General features: G+C 32.5%; 1 long non-coding RNA gene across 1 annotated transcript; it reads left to right on the top strand.

Moving 5' to 3' along the window:
- The first annotated feature begins 3596 nt into the window (after positions 1-3596).
- Positions 3597-4585, top strand: LOC120264658. The gene is made up of 2 exons (XR_005537511.1): positions 3597-3871; positions 4232-4585. It is a non-coding gene; the product is annotated as an uncharacterized LOC120264658 (long non-coding RNA).
- Positions 4586-8670: the final 4085 nt, after the last annotated feature.

Raw genomic sequence — 8670 nt, 5'->3', positions numbered from 1 at the left:
AGCGCCTCACCGAGAGCACCTTAGCAGCTCCTTGGTACTCATTTCAGTATCATCTCCCATGCCTCCTTTGACGTAGTCGCATCTTCAATCCTATCAAGGATACTTTCATCAACCGCTTGTTGAATTAAATGAGAGCTTTTGGCATGCCTCTTCCTTGTTTCTCACATCCGAGCTTCATCTCGCATCTTCACCCTAAACCTTTCTCCGTGATTTCCCGAGAGATCATGAGAACGAAATAGGGGTTCGCATGCGAAGCTCCACCGTCCCATACGCTTTCACCGGAGAACATCGGCGACACTTGGTCGTGAGAGACTCACGCACTGCAACTCGGAGAATTGATATTCATTGCCATGGAAGTGTATGCACTCGATACCACTCGTTCAGTTCTTCAGGATCTAACGATAGTTTTTGGATATGGAGGTATTGTCATACAAAAAGATAATAAAAAGGTGCTTATCATATTCATTCATCCGAGAATTATATAACATCCGATACATAATACCAAAAAGACATGCAAAGATATTAAAAACACTTGAGTGACTTTTTCAATGACCAATAATCAAGAGATTCTTTAGCCTTTTCATTGGCTCAATTATTGCAAAGCACCATTACATACAAAACTGATCACCAATCAATGCAAAGACAGAATGTGGCCAGCTTCTTTATTTGACTTTTCAAAGAGTTCAAGAGCCAAACTTCACGTGAGACTCAATCACTTCACTACCTTTAACACTTTCTTCTTGGATCGAAGACGATTGCTGCTCATTGGTGGCCATTACTTGCAGTAATGACATCATCAGACATGTTGTCAAACTGGACCTGCAGAACGTGGTAATACTTGAAGATTATTATACTTCCTCCTTCTACACATCATGTGATACAAATAAGGCTCTTGGAGGAAAGCTAGATCTAACTCTTGTAAATCTCCAACAACTCCATTTCTTGGACTTGAGCTGTAATGATTTCAATGGAATTCGCATTCCAGAATTCATGAGCTCTTTCCAGAAGTTGGAATATCTCAGTCTATTTGAAGCTGTCTTCACAGGTATTATCCCCCATCAATTGGGAAATCTCTCTGCCTTGAAATTCCTTGATCTATCTTACAATGGTATATATGTGAATCCTCTCATCATTGACAATGCTGGTTGGCTATCTGGACTCACTTCATTGAAATATCTCAACTTGAGTTATGTGGATATGTCCCACACATCAAATTGGCTTCCTGCAATTAACATGCTTCCTTCCTTGCTCGATATTCATCTATCAAATTACGGGCTTCATTTCCCATCGCTTAATCTCCATTATTTGAATTTTACATCTCTATCTACTCTTGATCTTTCTGCAAACTCCATTAACTCCACTCTACCTAATTGGTTGTTCAACATCAGCAGCCTTGAATATCTTTACCTCAGTGAGAATGAATTCAAAGGCAAAATTCCCAGGAATATTCAGAACTTGACATCTCTCAAAGCTCTTTACTTGTGTTATAACTTTCATAGTAACCTTCAAATACCAACAACTCTTGGTAATATTTGTAATTTGTATAGCTTTTCTTTATCTTATCTTGGTCTAAGTTCAGAGCCAAATATAGCAAGGATTTTCTCAGGTTGCATTAAGCACAGTCTAGTGGAGTTATATTTATCAAACACTTCCATTCAAGTGTCTTTACCAAATTGGTTGGGGACCCTCATCAAGCTCAAAGTACTTGACCTCTCAAGTAATATTAACTCTACTTTATGTCTCAGTTGGCTGTACAAAGTTCACGGGCTTGAGAATCTTAATCTAGGGTTTAATTCTCTCCATGGCCCAATTCCAGCCAACATCGATGAAATTGTGAGTTCCCTCAAAATCCTAGATATTTCTTACAATCAAGGTCTTTCACTACCAAGATCCCTCGGCAATCTATGCAAGCTACAAAGATTGGCTCTCTCTGGTCTTGATCTAAGCCAAGATACCGCTAAATCTCAACAAATTTTCTCTGGATGTATAGTACAAAGTTTGAAGGTGTTGGAATTAGCCAAAACCAAACTTCAAGGTGATATACCATATTGGGTTAATAGTCTCAAGAACCTTCAATTGCTCGACCTTTATGATAATCAAATAAACTCTACATTGCCTCCATGGTTATTCAATCTAACCACCATTTCCTTCTTGGATCTATCATATAATGATTTCCATGGATCTATTCCATCAATCATTGAAAACATGTATTTGCTTGAGGTAATAGATCTAGATTTTAATTCCCATCTTGAGGGTCCAATTCCTATGACTTTTGGTAACCTCTGCAAATTATGGTTTTTGTCACTTGAAGGGGTAAACATTAGTCAGAATTTTCAAGAGTTCAGTGGCATCTTTTCTTGTTGTATCAAAAATAGTTTGCAATCCTTGTATTTGGGAAACGTTTCATTAAGAGGTGCTATTCCAAGGAGTATCGGACAACTCTCTAATTTGGCCAATTTGTATCTTGAAAATAATAATTTGGATGGTGTGTTGACTCAAAATCATTTTGCAAACCTTCATAAATTGAGAAGAATAGATCTATCCGGAAATGCATTCACAAGACCAATAGCTTTGAATATTAATTGGACGATGTCTCAGTTGGTAATCCTCGGCCTTTCAATGAATAAAATAAGTGGCATGGTGCCTTTTACTTTATGTACTTTATCATATACACGAGTGTTGGATATCTCGTGAAACCATTTGACTGGAGAGCTTCCCAACTATTGGAACAATAACTCACAATTTATGGTGTTGGATTTTTCAAGCAACAATATCTCAGGAGAAATTCCTAATTCTATTTGTTCTCTTCATAATCTTGAGTCATTGCACTTGAGCAACAATAGTTTGTCAGGTGCATTTCCAGATTTAAAGGAATGTAATAGTTTGGTTACTCTTGATCTGAGTTATAACAATTTTTATGGAAGCATACCTCACTGGATAGGTGAAAGCATGCATGAGTTGCAAATTCTCAATTTAAAATCAAATAAGTTTTCAAGTTATCTTCATGCTCAACTTTCAAGTCTTCCCAAACTTCATATATTGGACCTCTCCCATAATAACTTGTCTGGCTCTATTCCTAGGAATTTTGGACACTTTAATGCTATGAAATTATCTGGAAGAATGGGTGGGAATGAGTATGTATTTGATAGTACAAGAGATTTCGACTATGTTGTGTTTGCCATGGAGTATGTATTGTTGGTTATAAAAGGGAATGAGTACAAATGTAAACGAATATTATCCCTAATTAAATTTATGGACCTCTCTTGCAATAATTTACACGGAAGCATTCCTGAAGAGTTAACAAATCTTTCTCAATTGAAGAGCCTAAATCTATCTGGAAATCATCTTACTGGAGATATTACAAATAAGATCAATAGAATGCAAGAACTGGAATCTCTTGATTTGTCTAGAAATAGCATCTCAGGATTAATACCTTTTTCATTGGATAGTATGGACTCTTTGGGACTTTTGAACTTATCATATAATTACTTGTCAGGAAAGATTTCTTTTTGAGAAACATCTGACCACATTTGATGATCCATATATCTACATCGGCAATCCTGAACTTTGTGGTCCTCCTTTATCTAGGAATTGTTCTTGTGATGAAGTGTTGACAACTTCAACAGTTGATGGCCAAGAACAAGATGTATGGCTTCATCTTAGCATTGGCTCTGGTTTTATCACCGGTTTGTGGACAGCTTTTATTATTATGTTGTTCAAAAAAACTTGGAGGGTTGTGTATTTTCGATATGTGGACAGCATGTGTGATGGTATATCTGTTGCAATTCTTTTGAAGTTCACTAGATTAAAGAGGAAATATCGAATCGACGACCATCCAATACATTGATACCTGCAATTCAAATTCATGAAGGTATTGTACTAAATTCACTCTTTTATTTCTGCATATTCACCCTATCGATTTCATTAAATTTTATCTCTTGTTTATCTCATATTACTAATTTTTTCTATTATGTAAGTGTGACCTTTTCTAGATGATCTTCAAAATATTCATGAGTATTTTTACCAAGACTTTGAGAATTATAGATTAATTACTTTTTATCTTTTCTAATAAGCTTCAGAAGTAAAGAAAACAATGACATGCGACATTTTGAATTAGTTGAATTCAATTTTTTATATTTAATCACATGCAACATATTGCATTGAATTTAAACTTTTTTTCTTCTTCTTTTCTTCTTTTGATCAATTTAGCATGCATTTTTAATTATTTCAGGAAGGCAAGGATGAATTTGCATAATGAAAAGTATTATCTTGTGCTGAGCTTGTAGTTGGTCTTGCATCAACTTACGTCCAGCTATTTCCGGCCTTTGCTGCACAAAGCATTCATCCTTTAATTTGGAACAGATAAGCTCTTTGTTTTAGTGTGTTTGTTTAAATATGCAATGTGATTTACTATGATTGGGAATTTCGTTGTTTTAAAAGGACGTGGTGGCAGTTGCTTTCATATGTGAATCTAGTTTTGTATGTGGTCTAATTTATCTCATGTTTATCCGTATTAGAAAAACAGAGCAGATATTTATAACAATTGTGAGCTCCTCAACTGTGAATAATATATGCTTTCAAATGATGTGAGCTCCTCAATTCTGAATAATATATGCTTTCAAATGATATGGTTCAACTTTGCTACATTCTTCATCATAATGCTGCCACTTTATAAAACCGAAAAATATCATCTTTTGCTAAGTTTGTAGATGATTTTTGTAATTTGTGTCCAACTATTTCAAGCCTTTCATCCACAAGAATAGTTAAGTAATTTTGCTAATTTGAAACAGTTATGGTTTTTTCTTATTGTTGTTTTAAAGTGTGGTTTGATTTAGTATGATTTTATTACTTTACTTCTCATAACCGAATATACGCTTCTGATTTGTTCTGGTTATTATTATAACCTACTGGATGGAGGTTTTTTCTTTCTTTTGTTAAATCACTTTTTATATTAATGATAGTTATTTTTCTTGTCCCTTAATTTAAAGCTAAATTATTTTAGACTATATTTCTCACGCATCATTAATGCATCAATATTACATTATTATTATTATTATTTGAATAAAATGGATAAATCACAAATTTATTGAAAAATATGAAGCATAGGGAAAAACAACGGAGAAGAAACAACGAACAAAAGAACTAAGAAAAAAAGAACTAGTTTGAAATCCTCACCAGAGATGAGTATAACAGACACAGGACAGAACAACAACAAGACAAATCAATATTACATTATGCTTCGGTGAGAATGAAGTTGCCGTTGCAAACAATTAAGATTTAATTAAAGTTTTGCATGTGATAATTCAATATATATCTGTCCAAAAGAATGCCATTTTTAGTTATAATGATAGCCCTCGCAAACACTTATTTGGTGAAAAAGATTTGTAACTTAGAAAAAAATCTATTATAAAAAAAAATATATATTTTTTCAATTGAGATACTTTTAATGAGTGCTTTCATGTAATTTTTGTTAATTTCCTAATCCAACATTAGTAAATGAGTACTTCCATGTAATTAAGATAATTTTTGTTATTTTTTTTTGTTAATGAGTATTTTCATGTAATTTTTATTAATTTTTATTTTTTGATGAATTGAAAACTACCTCTGGAGCCAACGACTGCGTCGCTTGCATGGCGCAGAGGAGAAGAGATCGAGAGTGAAGTGAAGAGCATTATTCTTGGAATATATATATATATATATATATATATATATATATTCGGATCAAATGCGCTTTTCTCTTTATTCTAATGAAATGAAGATTTTTTCTTTGATGGGCGTTAAGTAGTCACTTCTCGACGTGTCAATACTGTTGAGCCTTCCCTAGTTATTTGACCCGTCAACTTTGTCTGAAATGCAAGGGTAGCTCTTCTTTCTCTCTCTTGATTTTGCTTTCAAACAGTAGGAAGAAATTCCTAACTGAGTTGTGATTATATGTATATTTGTGATGGATTTTCACAGGGACGCACCGCATGTTATCTACTAACAACAAGTGACAATAAGTCAATTCCGCTGTATGATGTTCAAAATGCCATGCAAGTCTGGCTACGGATTTTCACAGAGCCGCACCTCATGTTATCTAATAACTACAAGTGACAATAAGTCCGTTCACCTGTATGATGTTCAAAATGCCATGTAAGTGCATGTCTTGCCTTATAATGCATTGCATTTTTGGAGTAGAATCTTACAATATTTTTGCCACGTCTTCTGTGCTTCGAACATTAATGAAGCATCTTGCGCATATGTTTCCAATGTCATGCTAAAATTGATGTATAATGTTTCTTTAAGGTGAATAGGTAATAATATCTAAAAATGCAAATAGTTTCCTATTTCCAATAGACGAAGAGCGTTATCTTAACAGCATATATATAGCCAACATTCCATGGAGGATCCAGGATTCTACACTATGGGGTTCATATATATCAATGGTTTTTTTCGTACAAATAAGTAATTGTCTAATAATCATATCTATTATTCGATTAAATAAAAAATTTTGTTCATGTTTTGAAAAATAAAATTAAAATAATACTAAACTACTTTTTTTTATAAATAGAAGTCATTAATTAATAGACAAGAAGATAAAATTGTAGAATTGAATCATGTCAATATATTGGAACACCATTAATTAATAGCATGAATAACTTTTAAAAATAACACACATATATATAAACTATGCTTTTATAGATGAAAATTGAGAAAAAGATGCTAGATCACGGCGGATGCCAATTGCTTTTGGAAAAATAGAGGTGCTTTGGTAGTTAAAAACTAAGGGCATACTAATTACTAAGCTTTTGAGAGAGAGTAGTTTGATAATAAAAATAATAAAATCATTAAAATACTCATTTAAAAATTAAAATGGGTCCACAAGGAATTATTATGGGTCTAATTGATGCCATATATGATATATACATATATATTAATATATAAGGTAATAATAAAATGGGGTCCATGGACCCCACTTCGTAATGTAGATCAGCCTATGCCAACATTTTATGGTTTTTTATTCACTAGCAAGGCCAATATTAGAGCACATGACCACAGTTTCTGTTGCGTGATTTCTCTCAAATGTTTTATATATCTATTGAGTTGTTAGAATTGGAATGCACAACTCAATTGGAATTGTGGTGAAGTTAAGGAACGAATTTTCGAGGCTCAATATTTTGTCTGTAACTTCAACTTACTCCAACTAACTACGACAAGGACTTATTGAGAACAAGATTTATGTCATTGGCATTAGTTATATATCCAATGATTGAGGTTGATCAATTTGAAAATTATTTTGGTTGAGAGGTGATTGGAAAAGACGAGGCTTTCGAAGCAAAAGAAGAAAAAGAAGAAGAAGAAAAGGATTTCTTGTCAACGAAAAGAGATTATTATGTATGATGAAGGAGTAATTTTTGGTTTTTGCTTGTATCTTGTCTACTTTAAAGGTGGAAGACATATTAGATCTTTTGCTTGTGGAGTTGCATGATTAAGATGAAATTCTCTTGTAATTGTATTTTCCAAGTGACATGAAGACGACAATATTGCTCTCCCGTGGATGTAGGTCTTATTTTTGGCCGAACCACGTATATCACTTGTCTCATTTATAGCTTTATTAATTTTTTATGATGATTTTCCCTCCATTATTATCCACAACCAAAACTTTTGGGACTTTTCAAACGGCTTATTAATTTGTAGGTTAAATTAGGTATTTTTGGTTAAGTCTTTCAATCAGTTTCTAATGTAGAGCTTACATTCCAACCCCATTATTTGGAAGAGAAGTTGTCCCAAAAAAACCATATACTAACTAAGAATTAAATAATTTAAATAATTTAAATAATTTATAAATATATAGTTATATATAAATAACTTAAAGTGTAATAATTAAATCACATTGAATATTTTTGACAAATCTTTTTTAATAAAACCTTGTGAATAAAACATTAATCTACAATTTATTTTTATTGGAGGTCAAGATCTATACATGACTAGGAGGTTGTGAACATGGGCAAATAATATTCTGGTTAGGAGACACGTATGAAATTGGGGACTCGATGAAGTTTATATGATATATTTTATGATCTAATTAATGTATAATGCTTCTATGGATGGCAAGCTATAGCTTTCCTTATGACCTATTTAGTTTTGAAATGATAAGGACTTGGTTTTGTTTTTGGCCGACATGTCAAGAAATTATATAGGTAACCTTAGTGATCCAAGTCCTTAAAAGAATAATATAGATATTAGAGCCTAAAAGAATTATAATAACAACATAAAATTGATATACTTAATCTTGAAAATTATATAATAGTCATAATACCTAAAAATAATGAGGTTATTTGTATCATCTTAAATATCATTACTATTTTTAGCATCTCACATATCTTTACTATTTGATTTACCGTAAGAGTGTTATTTAAAGTTTCCTCAAAATTAGCCTTATAAAATATTATAACAATATTTATGAAGATGGAATAAAGTCTCTTTGCTGTTTTTGAAAAAGAAAATCCAGTTTTTCCATTTATCAAATAAATAAAAAAAACTTTTACATAAGTTTTTAACATCATATAATATTATTGTCATAGCTGGTACTTTGTATAAAGGGAGTAGTTCTTGATTATTCAACTTTTAAAAAGTATGTGTCTAAATTTCTGTGAATGATTTAAACCTAAATTCAATTCTAATCGTTTG

This window comes from Dioscorea cayenensis, chromosome 1 (assembly GCF_009730915.1).
Source record: "Dioscorea cayenensis subsp. rotundata cultivar TDr96_F1 chromosome 1, TDr96_F1_v2_PseudoChromosome.rev07_lg8_w22 25.fasta, whole genome shotgun sequence".
In the NCBI taxonomy this organism is placed as follows: domain Eukaryota; kingdom Viridiplantae; phylum Streptophyta; class Magnoliopsida; order Dioscoreales; family Dioscoreaceae; genus Dioscorea; species Dioscorea cayenensis.
Note: the sequence above shows the minus strand (reverse complement) of the source record. Positions and strands in the feature narration are given on the sequence as shown.